Below are 18,678 nucleotides of genomic sequence, written 5' to 3'. Positions count from 1 at the left end.
GTTTGTGAAATTCATCAAAGATGAGGGCAAAGAACCTTGTAAATTGTTGAAATCAAGGGTCACAAATTTCAACTTGGAGAACTTCCCAAAAATAATCAGTGAGAAATCACAGCAAAAAACACTAAAAAGATGCCCATTGGATGAATATTTTTCACTAACCTTGCTTGAGAGTGACATGGCCTGAGATATATGGGCATGTCTGCCACTAATCTTGCTTCTACATAATCGCTCTTAATTTGGGTTTGTTTCGGATGTAAAATTGGATGAGTTGGTGATGAACCGAAAATGGGTTCTGATCACTAGTTCTTGTCTTTAAGTTACTAAAGCAAGCTGCAAGCAGAAGCACCGCGAGTCCGCGACTCAGAGAGAATAATTTCTGTGTCTAATTGCCTTATGGGTTTTGTTTGTATAGTTGAATGGAATGAATGAACAAATGATGAAGTGAATTGGGTTGTATTCACCATTGTTCCTGTATTGAAGTTACTAAGCCAAGCACAAGCGCAAGCACCTAGAGAAAAAATTATACATATAATTGCTTTTTGGGTTTTGTTTAGATTTTTCAATTGATTAGGAGGATGACTAATAGAAGAAAAATAAGAGAGCATTGCCCTATCATAGTGGTTTCATTAAACAGTCTTCTGCTTTCTGCAAATATGTGCACTACATGACATGACATGACATGACTAGTACCAAGTAGCAAAGCAAAGATATGATTAATCCAATCAGATTCGACCCTGAAAGTGTAATCATATTCAGATAAAAAGGCAACCAGGTTAGCACCCAGCAATAAGACAAACAAAATATCATTCCAGACCGGTGACATAAAAAACCTACAGCACATCTTGAGCAGCCTCCATGCTTATCAACGGCATGCCTAGAAGACTCATGGTGACGTAGTTATCTTGGTATTGCCCAGCACCCCTCCATCCTGCATTAGGCAGTGGACCTCCCATGTTATTTGTGTTGAGAATTAAGCTGCATACTAAGCTTAAATCAAGCTGCAGATGACAATCCTGCAGATTGATAATGAAGAGAATGAAGAAATCGAAGAACTTGGGGACTTCCCATTTTTAGTAACAGCTGTTAGCTTAGCTGTCTATCAGCTAGTTTTATTTCCCATTTTGGAAAATTCCAACAGCTGTAATTCCTATCTTTTTCAGCTCCCATGTTGTTGGGAGGCATCTGATTGTAGTTAGGCAGTGGCGGCGGCATCTGATTATAATTATGAGGCATCTGATTGCTATTGTTGTTGGGCTGCCCACCACTCCAGTTGTTTGGCTGCTGCACACTACGGTAGACCCACGTTGTTGTGGGGAGCCATTAGACCCGCGTTCGGGGGTTGGGGGGCCCATATTGTTGGGAGTCCTCATGTTGTTGGCAGGTCCAGGCATGTTAGGCCCAGGATTTTGCCCAGCTTGATTAGGCATAGGAGGCTGACCCCCGTTCTGAAAATCTCGGTTCTGCATATTTTCCCTCCTCCTATCACATTCCTTGATCTGTCAAAATTTCGAGGTCTGTCATTGCGTCTGTTTCTTTCGTTTGCTCGGCTATTGTTTCTTATCCATTCCTCATGGTACTTGGGATCATATGGTACTGCTTCACCATTAATAAAAGGTTCTCCTGCCAAAACAAAAAATAACAAGAAAGCAGACAATCATGTATAAATGAAAACTTGATTGCCCAAAAACTAATTGAAAACAAACGAATAAACAGGTAGACAATGTACAACAGAATGGCAGTTTAAGATTACTATAATATCAGTATTAAAAAGGCAATTACTATCATACCCAGCATTCAAAAAGCAGTTATGCGAACTTCCAAGGCTAACATTGACTGCCTAAGAGGAAAATTTTCATCATCAAATTCTAGAGACCAAAACTGTCTTTTTTTCTTTTGGGAAATGGGGTGGGGAGGGCAATGCACCCCAGAAGCAACTACACAGAATTAGAAATAAAAACCAGAGATAAGAAGAGTGTATTATCCTCCAGTTAAACTAAATTCCTTTCACCTCTCGAGATACCAGGTTAAACACAAAGTTTTACACAGTGATCACCCAATTTCTTTGGAGCTGATGTTTCTCGATCTACAAGCTACAGGTCATCATGGACAGTCTTGTTACTTCATTTTGACATCTCTATAATATCTTGAGATATGTCACACACACAACTAACTAAGCACTAATATTTTGTAATAATAAAGGAAATTTGAACATCCATCCAGGGTTTCGATTCGCACATATGCCAGACAAGTTTGCTTTAAAAGAGTCATCTGATACTAAATCAGATAACAGCATAATAGTTTACTGCTATTCGTTCTACATAAGCTTCATTTTCTTCCCCAAATAACAACTCCAGGCTTGACTAGGAGTGTAGGCCTTCACAAGCGCGCTAGATAATCTGAAGCAATCCAATAGTGACACCTAAATTCTAGACATAACATCTACAGGCTAATGTTTAATATCACAACCACGTGATTAGTGCATGCTTCTGCTTGGTTATTGATAGTCTATTAATATCATATGGTCTTTCGACAAGGTTATATAGTAATGAAGGAACACGCATATCCCTATAAATAACTAACTAGAGATTCATCGGAAATATCCAAAACCACTCATACAAATGTCTAAACAAAACAATAAAAACCCAATTGTGTATTTCCATGATCAGAAATTTCACTGACGAAAACCTCAAATAATCCAAACAACAGACTGCAAACACATCAAATTCCTATCAACCAATATCAAATTAAAATGTTGAAGAAACACACAGGTCACCAATTCAAGGACAAACTAAATCAATTAACACATAATTGTAGCACATGGGAGCTAAGCAATCACACTAATATAGGCTGTTCGACCCGATCGTCATGCTGATTATAGTGAAAGGCTAACAAAACCAGGACTGCAATCGAGAAGAGTCCAAAAGGAGCCTAGATTCAATACGAAAACCTCCTTTGAAACAGGTGTCGATACTTGGCTCGCGACAATGATGATCTCCTGTACGTGCTTCTCACTCCCCGTGCGACGTCGATTTGAAGATCACCACCTGAAGGTTCGGCGCTAGGTTGATCGCTACAGTCGCGATGCCGATGCTCGTCTACTCCTTGCCGATCGCTAATTTTAGTATCACGGTGGAAACAAAATATCAGAAAATGGCAAAAATGTAAATGTAACTCTTATATTAATCATGCTTTTAGCACATGGGCTTACTAATTGGTCTTTAACAAAATAAAATTTAAAACTCATCCACCTTATCTAAAACAAAAATAGGCAATGTAGCACATGCTAATTACTAAAGTTTTTTGTGGCTAAACACTATATTTTCTTTTTTCTTTTCACATACCTATTTTTGTACTGCTATTCTTATGCTTGACCTGTTTGAAATGGTTGGTTTCATTAATTTCAGTATAGGGTAGTGAGAATGTTGAAAGGAACAATGATTTCCTATGGGAAGATTTGTATGTATGTGAACTCGTTCACTTGCCTTTGCGGCGGCGTTTTGTCTCATTGATAAAGTCACCAGGCAAAACTGTGGAACATTCTGATGCCCTGGTCAATTGTTTGCTCACCCGCTGTAGTGTTCATATATATGGTTGGAGGTTGTACAGAGAATTTGTTGAGGGTTGACCCCAATCTCTGGTTTGGAGAGATGTTCCCTGTGCTGACCTAAAAGCCATGAAACGTTCTTTAAAATAATTTGAAATGTCAAACTTTAAATCTTGACCACATACTCAGATATGATTCTGCCCAATCAATGACCTTTATTGATATAGGTCGACAAAAGAATGTACCTAGGCAAAAACAAACATGAAAGCTTCAGCTCCAAAAGTCCATCAAGGCTTTCAAATGAAAAACTGCATACAGCCATCTAGCCGCAACAGAGAACTATATGTACCCAACAGACTGTCAGACTCAAACAATCACTATTGACAGAACTATCTCAAAGCAGTTGTAGATATCCCCCTAATTTTTGCAAACTCCGTTATCATGAAACTCATTTTGACATATTTATTTAGAAACTGAGTGAAAACTTTGAAGAAAACTAGCATTACATATCACATGCATTATGTGAAGGTTGCAGAACTCAGTGAAGTGATTGCCTCATGGTTTTGGCTACATTATGTTACGTTAGAAGTTAGAACCTCCAATTGATTATGCATAAGCATCCGAGGATAGTTGAAAGGGAGCATGCTGCAAAATCCATGACATAACAGTAGAAAACTACTGACTCTCACCGCCCTACAAATCACATACATATTGCCTATTGTCAAACTGGCACTAAGTTCCAATTTCATTAATAACTTAAAAAACATGCTTGTTTATATACTTGAAGATGGTTTAATGTAGCATCTGTTGAATTATAAGTGCTCAAGCTGATTTCATAAATTAGATACTTTTAGTTTTTCTTGTAATTTGTTTGTTGTTAATCCAAGTGTCATAGTTTGATTGGTTAGTTTGTGGATGGCTGAGATTGCATTGTGAGGTAATGCATCCAGCTGGAATTGTGTCTAACGGTTATATTCTCACACCAAGTGTGTGTGTTAGTGTGTACTGAATTTACAGATGAGAAAGGAGAATGTGTTAGAATTCTTAGTTTGTATATGTATTTTCAGATTAGGAAGAGGTGTATTTTCTGGAGATTTTAGCTAGAGAGAATGAAGAGAAATGGGGAAGGCACTGTTCCATTGAATTCTTACAATCTGCAGCTTACATAGTGTGTCTGACAGAGAGAGAAATGTGATTCTCTCCTAACAGAATTACAACTGTCACCCTATTAGGTGCTTACACGTGTCATACCAAATCTAAGCTAGAGAATCCACCTAGACTATGATCTAATGGTTCTCATTACATCATTTAAAATAGACTTAACAGAAAATAGAAAATGACTTCAGCTCTAAGAAATCAGTAGAAGGATTATATTTCAACACTCCCTTCTAATCCTTTAGCTGATTTCACTCCAAGCAAGCTTCTCAACCTCACAAACCGATCCTTAGGCAGAGCCTTAGTCAAAATGTCTGCTATCTGATCTTCTGTCTTGCAGTACACCAGTTCAATTTCTTTTGCTTGAATGGCTTCCCTTATAAAATGAAATTTCCTGCTGATGTGTCTTGTCTTTTGGTGATGAACTGGATTCCTTGCCATTGCAATTGCAGAGGTGTTGTCACATAGAATTGGAGTCCCTTCTACCTGTTCTTCACCAAAATCTTCAAGCACAAATCTGAGCCACTTAGCTTGTGAAGTTGCTTCTGCAGCGCTCACATACTCAGCTTCGGCTGTAGATAAAGCAACTGTGTTTTGCTTGATGGAAGCCCAAGAGAACATGCCTGAGCCTAGTGTGAAGGCATATCCTGAGGTGCTCCTCATATCATCCTCACTCCCAGCCCACCATCACAATACCCAATTAGAGTAGCTGTTTTCCCCTTTGCAAACTCAATTCCAAAATCTAATGTGCCTTGTATGTATCTCAGCACCCTTTTAGCAGTTCCCATGTGTTTCTTTGAGGGATTGTGCATAAACCTAGCAAGCAAGCTAGATGCAAACATGACATCTGGTCTTGTGGCAGTCAGATAAAGCAGACTCCCTACAATCTGTCTGAATTCATTTTCATCTGCTGCTTCACTTCCATCTTCTCTACACAATTTCTCATTCACCACTAATGGAATTGCCACTGACTTGCAGTCTCTCATTCCAAACTTCTCAAGAATTTTCATGGCATATTTCTTTTGATGAATGAAAATATGCTTATCAGTTTGTTCCACTCCCATGCCAAGAAAATGGTGCAATGACCCAAGTCTGTCATCTCATAGTGTTGCATCATATCTTGTTTAAACTCTTCAAGCATTTTAGGACAGCTTCCAGTATATATAATGTCATATACATAGAGTGAGACAATGATAATACCTGAGGTGTCACTTGTTTTGATATAGAGAGTAGCTTCACTTAAGCTCTTCTTAAAACCTGCAGTGTTGAAATAGGCATCTATTTCATCATACCAGGCCCTTGGGGCTTGTTTCAGTCCATATAGAGCCTTGTTCAACCTGTACACCTTGGTTTCCTTGCTCTCTTGAACATATCCTTGAGGTTGTTCAACATAAACTTCCTCCTTTAGAATGCCATTGAGAAAGGCAGACTTCACATCCAGTTGAAATAGGTTCCATTCCTTTTGTGCTGCAAGGGCTATCAAGGTTCTGATGGTGTCAAGTCTTGCCACAGGGGCAAATGTCTCATTATAGTCGATTCCAGGCTTCTGTGAATAGCCTTTAGCCACAAGCCTAGCTTTATTCTTCTGCACAGTACCATCTAGGTTCAGTTTGACCTTGTAGACCCACTTAACACCAATTACTGGTTTGTCAAATGGCCTGTCAACTAATTTCCATGTATTGTTCTTCTTAATCATCTCGAATTCAGCCTCCATTGCACTTCTCCATGATTCATCCAAATCTGCTTCTTCAAAGCTGTCAGGTTCTACAATGCACATGTTGCATTGTGTCATGATGTTATTAATACTCCTCCACTTGTGAGGTGTGTGATCAAACCTTTGAGTCTCATCAAGCATTTCTTCCCCTTGAGGTGCAATTTCTTCTTCCATCTGCATTTGAGTATCCAAAAACTGAGATTGTTCATCTAATACCTTCTGTTCAGTTCTGCAGTACCTTGATTTCCATCTGGCATAGGCATTCTCACATCTGCATTGCTAGGATTCTCCCATTTTCATGAGGCTTCTTCATCAAAATAGACATCCCTAGACAAGATAATCTTTCTAGTCTTAGGATCATACAGTCTATAGCCTTTTTCACACAATCCATAGCCCACAAAAATGCATTTGTGACTGTTTTCTTCCAACTTGTGTCTCAAAACAGAAGGAATAAGCACATGACATAGGCATCCAAACACTTTCAAGTGTGCAATACCTGGCTTTCTTCCTGTGAAGGCCTCAAATGGTGTCATTTTCTTAAGAGACTTAGAAGGACACCTGTTGAGAAGATAGACTGCTGTATGAACAGCTTCTGCCCAAAACTCATATGGAAGTCTCTTTTCATGTAGCATAGACTTTGCCATCTCAATTACAGTCCTGTTCTTCCTCTCAACAACTCCATTTTGTTGAGGGGAATATGCTACAGTCAGCTGCCTTTGTATTCCACCTCACTGCAGTATGCAAGAAATTCATTTGACATGAATTCTCCACCTCTGTCACTTCTAAGTGATTTCACCTTGTGTCCACTCTGCAATTCTGTCATTGCTTTGAACTTCTTGAAACATTCAAAAGCATTAGATTTATTTCTGAGAAAATAAACCCAAGCCATTCTTGTATAGTCATCAATGAATAGCAGGAAATATCTGTTTTCTGACATTGATGCAATCTGCATAGGACCACAGATGTCAGTGTGGACTAATTCAAGTGGAAACTGAGCTCTCCAATTAGATTCTGCAGGAAATGAGTCTCTATGCTGCTTTCCCACTTGCAGCCTTCACAAACTGCAAAATCCTTCTCCAGACTAGGCAGTCCATGAACCATGTCTTGATTTGCCAGCATCCTGATGCTTTGATCATTAAGATGGCCCAGCCTTTTATGCCAAGTCTGCAAACTGTGAGTCACACTTGCTCTCAGCACCAACTGAGTAGCAGGTACCATTGTGAGAGAGAAACACCTATTGATAGTCATTGGAACCTTAGCTATAGGATTTTGCAGTGACCAATCATCAAAAATTGTCACCATTCCCTTTCCAAATACTAAACAATACCCATGTTCCATCATCTGACCAACACTGAGCAAGTTCTCTTCTAAACCAAGGCACCAACATCACTTCTTGAATGTGTTTTCTGCCTGTCTTAGTTTCTATCACAAGTGTGCCTTTTCCTGCAACTTGAACTGTCTCTCCAGTCCCCATTTTCACCTTGAAAGTTACATCCCTTCGAATATCTATCAATAGCCTTTCATCTCCAGTCATGTGGTTACTACAACCACTGTCCACATACCAAGAATTGTTCAATTTCACATCTGTCACGGCATTGCATGCATAAAACAATGTTCCAGTTACTTCAACCTGATTGGCATAATTCACCTTCTGCACAGGTTGATTTTCATGGCAATTTCTAACCATGTGACCAAACTTTCCACATCCTCTGCATTTTGGTTTTCCTTCAAACCAGCACTTGCCATAGTGCAGTTTTTCACAGTGCTTGCAAGGTGTTTTAGTTCCATCATTTGATGCATTTGGTTTGGGATTAGAATTGGACTTGTTATTCCAATTCTTCCCATTTTCCTTCCAGTTCCTCTGAGACTTGTTACCTCCAGAAGAACTTCCATTCTTAGAGCTTTTACTCTCTATGTTCAGGCTAGTAAAAGCCTTTTCTGTGGAATTTTCAGTGTGCCTATCCAACCTGAGCTCAAAGTTCTTGAGAGACGCAACCACTTCTTGAATTTCAAGAGTGTCAAGATCCTTTGAATGCTCAATCACAGAACATATAGAGTCATAAGATCTAGGCAAGCTAATAAGTAATTTCTGCACAACTCTTTCTCTAGGTAACTCTTCACCATAACTTTTCATTTGATTAATTAGATCAAATAGTTTAGCAACATAACTAGAGAATGACTCACTATCCTTCATACGAGTGTATTCAAACTCTCTACGTAAGCCTTGTAGCTTCACACTTCGTACCTGTTTATCGCCTCTAAACTCCTGCTTCAGAATATCCCATGCACCTTTTGAGGTTTCTTCATTCACTATTCTGGGAAAAATTTGGTCTGAGACTGCACCTTGGATCAGTCCAAGTGCACGAGCATCTTTCATCAAAATCTCAGCCGATGTAGACTTCTCTTCTTCAGCAGCTTTAGATCCTTCTTCCTTTCCTTTTTTTTTCTTTGGATCTGAAGCATCAAAACCATTTTCAACCAAATCCCACAGTCCATGAGATTTCAGAATGGTCTTCATTCGAATGCTCCAAAACTCATAGTTTTCTCCATTGAAAACTGGTGTACGAAGCTCAGAAGAGCTTGATCCTACCATGTTAGACATCAGACGCAGCTAGAAAAGCTTCGTGAAATTTTGAGTGAGCTCAACATCAGCCCAGCCAAACACCAGCTCGATTCTCACAAATTCACGCCCAACAAACAATCGAACCTGGCTCTGAGGCCATGTTAGAATTCTTAGTTTGTATATGTATTTTCAGATTAGGAAGAGGTGTATTTTCTGGAGATTTTAGCTAGAGAGAATGAAGAGAAATGGGGAAGGCACTGTTCCATTGAATTCTTACAATCTGCAGCTTACATAGTGTGTCTGACAGAGAGAGAAATGTGATTCTCTCCTAACAGAATTACAACTGTCACCCTATTAGGTGCTTACACGTGTCATACCAAATCTAAGCTAGAGAATCCACCTAGACTATGATCTAATGGTTCTCATTACATCATTTAAAATAGACTTAACAGAAAATAGAAAATGACTTCAGCTCTAAGAAATCAGTAGAAGGATTATATTTCAACAGAATGTTCCCTCTGCTACACGTATTGCAGAGTCGATTTGGATTTCGTTTTCTTCTTCTCTCTTCTCTTGTTTCTTACCAATATACACATACAGATATACAAAACACTAACAGCATCTGCACAAATACAAGGTCCATTAACATATAATCACAATCTTCAAGAGTAGGTTGTTCTGATAACCAACAAATAAAATAGTGCAATGCATAACTATCCAAAGTAAATAAATAGAAGCATCTTATTTGCATGGCTTGGGGTTCCCCGTAGATCACTCAAGGGCATAACTCACCTTCTTACTTAAACCTGGAGATCACTCAAGGGCATTTGCGGCATTTTCAGTGAGCTGTTGTTGCGTGGCGGGGTTGGGTATTCGAAACTAAGGACTCGACATAACTTGTCTGCTAGCTCATACAATAATCCAAAGTGCATTTTTTACCCAGCATCCACAATTGGTAAAAGGCAATCCCATACAACCCTCTGAGTGACGAACACATAAAAATTTGTTTAAGCTAAATACAGATTTGCTGAAACTATGGGGCTTGTTTCATTAAAAAAAACCTGGATTTACATCTTTCATTAATGAAAATTTTGTGATGTTGTGAGTAATGGCTCTGGTTTTCGCTGTTCAAGAATTCTTATTTAGGCAGTTCATACAATCTATACATAATATTTTGAGCTAAGAGCATTCTTTGGAACCTTGTAGAGTAAATTTTGCGAGATAAGAAGAGTGTATTATCCTCCAGTCAAACTAAATTCCTTTCACCTCTCGAGATACCAGGTTAAACACAAGGAATTTCATAATGTTTCTCGAAATATGATGAGGGGGGGAATTACTTTTGGGAAGGACATTCCCAAAAGTTCAATATTCTTTTGCTCTTATGTTTTATATATGTCACTGATGATATCAAAATACAATTAATATAAATGAGGCAGGTTGTAGAGGACAAGCATAAATCTTTTTCATGTGTAAATCCTATCCTAGGATTCTGATGTGATTACCTTTTTTAAGCCTAAAGGCATAAAATTCCATGATCCGTAGTGACCGTATGGTATACATAAGATGTTTTGTGCCTATCTTCTTGTACTGTCGAATCTGCCAAAAACCTGTTTTTAATTATATTGGAACTTAGAGAAGATTTTAAGTTTTTTGTAAGTTTGTAACACTTTTTTCTTTTGTTTATAGGGATTGGGAGCTGATATTTCATGAATTGTATCTTTCTTTTTCTTTTTTGTTCTTTTGTTTTATATATACAAGTGTTATTGGAGAGAGAGGGTTTTGTCACATACACATATTGTCAAGGTGACATGAGAGTTTGAAATTAAGACCCCTGATTTACAAATCAAGGCCGTTTTCCATTAGACTAGACTCTATTGGCTTCATGAATTGTATTTTTAACTATATTATAAGGGACCGAAAATTTGACCTATTCCAAGTCCTAAACAATTTTCTCCATCTTCGCTCACTACTTGGTCAATAACGGACATTAAGAAATTTATATCATTCTCTTTCAAGCACAAGAAATATCTTATTTCCCTTGCCAGTATCCATGCTGGTTGCGTTACTTTATGTGACAGACCGCCCAATTTCCGGAACCCGAGACGAACCCTGCAAGACCCCGCATCACACCCACGCCGAGTTCACTCCTTAAAACTATGTCCTCGTTTACTGAGAGGATTAAGGGCACGAGACTTTCTGCTGAAATTTCGCAGTCTCCCCTGTAAATTGAATATTTCCCCAAAATTTCCACCTGCATAAAACACATTTTATAATCCAACCGGTAGCACGCACAATATAATCTCATGCAATTACATAAATGGCCCCCGGCCTTCAAACGATTCTAGCAGAACTGCCCACAATGTTTTTAAAATAACCTAATGCATTAAACATGCATATAACAAATTCAAAATCTATTAATGCCCACCTTCACTCACTCAGTCCACAGGACAAGCCTCAATTCAACCAAGTTTCAGGACCAACAACGAAGTCCGAACTAATCTCAATAAGACCACCTAAGTGGGGTCTAATCTGTGGCTGCACCTAGTAACTTCAGGCTGCCTACATACCCTACTAAGGGATCAAGCCACACGTAGCTCTTTCGTATTTATCCTCGCTCCTAATATCAAATAAACCATTACCGCCACACAAATACATACATTCTAGGATTTATCTATCACAACTCACCAAACACAATCACAATATCACCCCTCATACGACGGGACGCACCCGGCCTCAGATGGGGTCTGTCAACACTGACTAATCCAAAGACACGTGCGACCTCAACACCGGGCCTCGCTACATTCTCACCAGCCCTCACACAATCATATCTCCTCATACGCCGGACGCACCCGCCACGTATGGGGTCCGCAACACGCCGCTAATCCAAAGACGCGCGGCGACTCAACACCGGGCTCGCTACAAGCCCTCACACAATCATACCTCCTCATACGCTGGGACGACTCGCCACGTATGGGGTCCGCCAACATGCCGGCTAATCCAAAGACGCGCGGCGACTCAACACCGGGCCCGCTACACTCTCACCAGCCCACACACAATCATATCTCCTCATACGCCGGACGCACCCGCCACGTGTAGGGTCCGCCAACACGCCGGCTAATCCAAAGACGCTGCGGCGACCTCAACACCGGGCTCGCTACATTCTCACCAGCCCTCACACAATCATATCCTCCTCATACGCCGACGCACCCAACCGTATGGGGTCCGCAACACGCCGCTAATCCAAAGACGCGTGCGACCTCAACACTGGATCGACTACATTCTCACGAGCCCGCACACAATCATATCTCCTCACACGCCGGGTAGCACTGCCACGATGGGGTCCGCAACAAGCCGACTAATCCAAAGACGCGCGGCGACTCAACACCGGGCTCGCTACATTCTCACCAGCCCGCACACAATCATATCTCCTCATACGCCGGACGCACCCGCCACGTGATGGTCCGCAAGACGGCTAATCCAAAGACGCGCGGCGACCTCAACACCGGGCTCGCTACATTCTCACCAGCCTCACACAATCATATCTCTCTCATACGCCGGACGCACCCAGTATGGGTCCGCATCAACACGCCGGCTAATCCAAAGACGCGACCTCAACACTGGCTCGCTACATTCTCACCACCACACAATCATATCTCTCCTCGTACGCCGGACGCACTCACCTGTATGGGTCCGTCAACACGCCGGCTAATCCAAAGACGCTCGCGACTCAACCGGGCTCGCTACATTCTCACCAGCCCGCACACAATCATATCTCCTCATACGCCGGACGCACTCGCCACGACGGGTCTCGCTAACACGCGGCTAATCCAAAGACGCGCGGCGACCTCAACAATGGGTCCGCTACATTCTCACTAGCCCTCACACAATCATATATCCTCATACGCCGGGACGCACCCGCCACGTATGGGTCCGCCAACACGCCAACTAATCCAAAGACGCGCGTGCGACCTCAACACCGGGCTCGGCTACATTCTCACCACCACATAATCATATCTCCTCATACGTTGGGACGCACCCGCCACGTATGGGGTCCGCCAACACGCCGCTAATCCAAAGACGTGTGCGACTCAACACTTGGCTGGCTACATTCTCACCACCGCACACAATCATATCTCCTCATACGCCGAGACGCACTGCCACGATGGGGTCCGCAACACGCCGGCTAATGCAAAGACGCGTGCGACCTCAACACCGGTCTTCACTACATTCTCACCAGCCATCATATCGTTCATTTGGGCTGGCTACATTCTCACCACCATCATATCGTTCACTTGGGCTGGCTACAATCTCACCACCATCATACTGTTCATTTGGGCTGGCTACATTCTCACCACCATCATATGTTCACTTAGGCTCGCCTACATTCTCACCCACGGGTTTGAGGGCCTCAACATAATCACAATATAGGGTACGTGGGGTAGTGCGTATAGCACTGTAAACTAACATTCGATCCCTTTATTTACTTTTTATACAACCACACAATTAAATATATAATATATAATTTCGAATCCTATATTAACCTCAATCAATAAAGCATTCCATAAACTCCCCCATTTAAATTCACCAATTTATATCCTAAACCCACAATATCCATTTAACTCAACAACGCTCAAGACCTGTCACTAAGGTCATTCTAACCCTCAAATAAAGGTAAGACTATCCCGGAAGTCTCACGGTCAACCTAGGGTCAAACGGGCCTGGGCCCACAACCTCCAAATTCTGATCCGACAGTTCCTATAGGTTCTACAAGGTCTAGGACACACGTCCTGCAAGTTTGGTCCAGATCGGATAGTCGGATCGCTCACGATCGCACAATCGGACAGTTACTAAAACCTTGCCCCTAGGGTTCACATTTCCGGAGTATTCGGGACTCCGTTTTACGATCCATCGAATCCTATATGATCCTGGTAATACCTAGATCAACATATTATAACTTCAGGACCATCCAACGGTCCAAACCTAGCGAACCCGGAAAATACGCGATATGCGATATCCGTTCGGGACTCTAACGATACCCAAAATGAGTTCTGAGCACACCTACGCGCTTGTGACATCGAGAGGATTGCGGTGGGACAAAATGCCCTCACCAAAGTGCCCACGCCGCCACACGCTACCTGCAGCACATGGGTGTCCAAAGCGATATCGCATCGCTGGAAAACTTCCAAATCAAGAGTCAAGACTCCTACCCTAGGTAATACACCTAATTTGGAGCCACTTTTGTTCTTGGGCATACCCCAAAAACTAACCGGAAGTGGCCGGAATCTCCCCTCGAAATTTGACCGAAATCCAATTCATAAATCGAGTTGCTTACGCTACAAATTGATCAATTCCTACCCAACAGGCAGCTAGAGCTAGGAAAATAGATGAGAAAGCATACCTTGATCGCAAGATTTGGTGGCCGAAATCGCCGGAACGAGCTCCAAAATCTGGTAAAACCACCGCTTTTTCGCAATTTTCGCAGTATCACCGCCACCGGTGACATCGGAGAACGAGTGGGGTAGGACGGCGGAGTCAGGCTGTCATTTTGGGACCGGTCCCACCCGAGTGGTCACCGGATGAGTGAGCGGCCGCCACGGTGGCTGTCGCGAAAACCCAATGAGAGAGGGAGAGACGCGGGGAGGAGAGAGAGAGAGACGGGGCGTTCCGTCTTTTAACCAAAACCCATTTCAAAATATTTACAATTATACCACTGAGCATCATTTGATCGTATCTCTCTCGTTACAACTCCGATTCGAGCCCACTAGGCATCATTTTATTAGAGAGCTTGTGGAAGACAAAATTTTATCTTTGGAATTTGTTCCCTCTGAAAAACAGCTAGCAGATATACTCACCAAGGCCTTGGACTTTCAGAAACATGTTACACTTCGGCAGTCCATTAGCCTTTGCTCAATTGATTGATTAGCTGGACTGTTCCTTGTCTTCAGCACATTCCAAAACAGTTGACTAGTCATCTTGCTTGTTGTTGCCTAGTCAAGTCCAAAAAAATTTTTGTTATGTTTTGATGTTGATATATCACTGTTCATATCTCTCATTTCTGATGGTGTAAATGATTGAATGTTTTTGAGCTTTGTCTGACTTGTGCATAATCCCTTTTCTTGTTTAAGATGCTATTAGATGAGACTTAAATTGTGCTATCTTGTCCTCTTGGTGAGCCACGTATCTCTGCTTCATTTTGGACTGTTCTTGTTATTATCTCTTAGCTGATCTCACTCTCTTAGCCAATCTATTTAAAATTTAAACAAAAAAATGGGAAGTGTGACCAATGTAGTCACGGCTCTAGGAAGGTATAAGGTGTTTTGATTGAAGAATCTAGAGCAAAGAGCCGTAAAATTGGGCCATTCAAAGCACTTATGTTCGGGATGTGCAAGTAACACAAAATAAATCATCAAATATTTTGTCAATAGAGAGTGATGGTATTTTGCTGTGAGCCCATACTATGATCATGTCTTAAGAATGCATTGTATACGTGTTTCTCCAAGAGAGATAAGATATCATCTCTTGTGTCCCTTGGCTCTAAACCTCCTTCCTTCCTAAATATGCCTTATTTTTGAGCATGAATTGCATCTCATTGTCTATCTCTCAGAGTTGATTGTCTATGTACACTGCATATGATTTTAAATTTTTCTTCTTTTTCATTCCCTTTCCTTCATGTGTTGAAGACTTGGTCTAGGCTATTGTGCTAATGCAACTTTGATCACTTGATATATGTGCTAGTTCATGCTTGTGTTTTTAGAAACCAAAACCATGCCTTTCACAGGGTCGATATTATTTGGTGTTTGTCATAATGCTGTTTTAGTTTACTGGTCATCTATGCTTATGGTTGACTAGTCATCTGGGTGTTTTGCATTTGATGCTCGTTCTGATTTGCATTAGTTGACTAGTCATCATATTTGTGGATGACTAGTCATTCGGTTCTGCCTGTGCAAATTTTGCCTGAGTTGACTAGTCATCTTTCTTGTGGTTAACTAGTCATCCGCTTTGTCTCCTGACTGATGCGTCTTTTTCACTTTTCGTTTTGGCGGTTATTTTTTTTTTCCTTTTTTGTTTTGAGCAGTACCTTTTATTTTAAGGTCGTGTCGTTTGCGGTTTTTCCTTTTTAGGTTAGTTTCCCTCTCCTTCGTCAAGATCGCCTGTCTCTTCCTCTCTCTGTTCTCGTCAGTCTCGATTCCAATCACAAATTCCTCCTTGTCTTCCATTCCGTTTGTTGCTTTCAGTTGTTTCTCTCCCTCTCACTCTGTTCTGGTCTCTTCGCCCCTTCTTCCATTTGTTTTCCCTTCCCAATTCCTTCCCACTGTCTCCGATGTCTTCCTCAAAGCCTTTCCTCACTGACCACCGTCTCTCCAAATCAAAATCCAATGACAGAGTGGATTTCATACCTTCGATTCCTAGGGCTCCTAGGACCCGTCCCTCTTCCTCTGTTCCTGTTGGAGATTCCTCTCCATTTGTGTCTTCTGAGGCTGCCTCCTTTTTTGATGAAGTTGTCTCCAAAAGGAAATTTGTTCCTGAGAGGTCTTACCAGTTTGATGTTGTTCCTTTGGCGGCTCAGGAGTTTGCAAATCAAATATTGGAGCACTACCACCTTCATGCCCTAAACTCTCTCTCTGGTAAGTTTAATGCCTCTGTAATTCAAGAGTTTTACTCTAACTTTCCTGCTGACCCTAAGGAGTCAAAGTTTCAGATTATTGTTAGGTCAATCCCTATTACTCTGAGACCATCTGTTATCAATCGGGTCTTAGGTTTTCGATCGTGCCCTGGTTTTGATTATGCGAAATTTGCTCTTGCTTCTGCTGATTACTCTATTGATCTTTTTAAATCTATGGCATACACTGATCAATCCATGCCTTTGACTTCTAAAGGTCTGCCTATCAAGTCTTACCTGTCACCTTTTTATAAATTTTTGTGGGACTTTATCCATCACAATGTTCTCCCCACTAGGAACAATTCTAATCCCACTCTTGTTGCCTGTCAACTCATGATTTCCATGGTGAATCATGATAAAATTCCCCTTGGTGATATTCTTTATCATGTCATTCTTGGCAAAATCATAGGACATGGTACCAAGCACAAGAGGACTTGTGTTTTCCCTTGTCTGATCCATCGTCTCTGTGAGATAAACAAGGTGGTATTTCATGAGTCCGATCAGTGGCATCCTCCCATTGCTCCGTTTGGCAAGGCCTCTGCTGCCCTTACCCTGAAGGTTTCCAGAACCTTTCTCACCTCTGTGTCATCTTCCTCTAAGAGTGCCTCTCTTAGATCTCACCTGGCTGCCAAGGAGGAGTATATTCAGATCTTTTGAGCCTCATTCCGTCCTATTCGACTCGCCACCACTGCTGCTGCTGCTGATGTAGATCCTTCGACGCCTCCTGTAGTGAGAACTCGGATGACTCTGTGGATTCGTGGTTCTTTGGTTTTTTAGCTATGATGTTGTTCTTGGCTGTGTTCTAGATAGGAAGTGTAATTCTGGACAGGTTGTGCATTTTGATAGGGGAGTTATTTTGTAATCATATTGTGGGTAGTCTGTGCATTTCGTTAGGGGAGTTATTTTGTAATCACATTGTGGTTAGTCTGTGCATTTTGATAGGGGGAGTTGTTCTGTCCTGTTTTGAACAACTGGTATTTGACTAGTCATAATTCTATGTTCTGTACTGTTTTAAACAACTGTTATTTGACTAGTCATCAATCTAATTTATGTGCTGTTAACCTTGTTCATCTCTGCCTATCCTTTTGTGGTTACACCCTTTTGTATGCTGTTTCTATCTCTCTGCCTTTTTGCACTTTCCTTATCAACAAGGGGAAGAACACTCTCAACCCCACATTGCATATTGTTTTAAAATTTCTGTGATAATATGCTTGTTGTTGTGCCTAGGAGTTTGGTTGTTCTTGCAGGAACTTTCACTCCATCATCTCCTTAGTTTCGGTTTTGGGTTGAGTGTTCTTAGAGAGAGTGTTGTCAAGGAAAGCCAAAAAGGGGGAGGTTGTTAATGTATGGTTTTTACTATTTTCTTTTGGCTTTCCTTGACAACTTTGTAATAGGATGTGTTTTGTTATTTATCAAGCTCAAGTTTGGATTAAGGAAAACCTCTCTTGGTGCTCTTCTCTAACTTCTGCTCTATGGAGGTTCAAGCAAGTTGACAAAGGTATAGTGCATTGCATATCATTTCATAAAACAGTCTTCATAAAAATGATGACTAGTCATCCGTTTCTCAGATGACTAGTCATCCTTGCTCTGTAGGATTTCCAGCTAGATAACAAACTGTTTTGTCCTATTCCTCTTTCTCTCTCTCTGCTGCCATCTGTGTTTTCTGACCTAAAGAATTTTTTGGCTGTAAAGGCTACGTTTTTGGTCATTTGGTGGTTGTCTCTTTCGCATGGAAGTTTTGGAAAGATTGCTTTGCTTTCTTTCTCTTCTTCTTCAAGAGAGAACCATATATTTTCATTTATGAGTTTTTCCAATTGATTTCTTTTTGAAAAACTGCTTTTGAAAACCCGAATCTGCATCTAGCTATTCAAATCATCTCTCATTTATATCTAGGTCAGATTCAAGACTGATTTCTTCAAGAGTATGGTTTCTTGAAGAAATTGGTCATTCTCCTTTGAATCCAAATATTGGTTTCGGTCTGTGTTGGAGCTTGCAAGCTAGTGCCATGGGATGAACGAGCTGAGAAGGAGCTGACATTGCCA

At 41.2% G+C, this 18,678-nt stretch overlaps 1 pseudogene across 8 annotated transcripts in view; it reads right to left on the bottom strand.

Moving 5' to 3' along the window:
* Positions 1-583: 583 nt before the first annotated feature.
* LOC103326082 (tyrosine-sulfated glycopeptide receptor 1 pseudogene) overlaps positions 584-18,678 on the bottom strand; it is a 50,310-nt pseudogene continuing 32,215 nt past the window's right edge. For all 8 annotated transcript variants that reach the window (XR_016125414.1, XR_016125415.1, XR_016125419.1 and 5 more), the window contains one exon: positions 584-1,620. The product of XR_016125414.1 is annotated as a tyrosine-sulfated glycopeptide receptor 1 pseudogene, transcript variant X1 (transcript). The remainder of the gene's footprint in view (positions 1,621-18,678) is intronic.

This window comes from Prunus mume, linkage group LG3 (assembly GCF_029339155.1).
Source record: "Prunus mume cultivar Tortuosa linkage group LG3, ASM2933915v1, whole genome shotgun sequence".
In the NCBI taxonomy this organism is placed as follows: domain Eukaryota; kingdom Viridiplantae; phylum Streptophyta; class Magnoliopsida; order Rosales; family Rosaceae; genus Prunus; species Prunus mume.
Note: the sequence above shows the minus strand (reverse complement) of the source record. Positions and strands in the feature narration are given on the sequence as shown.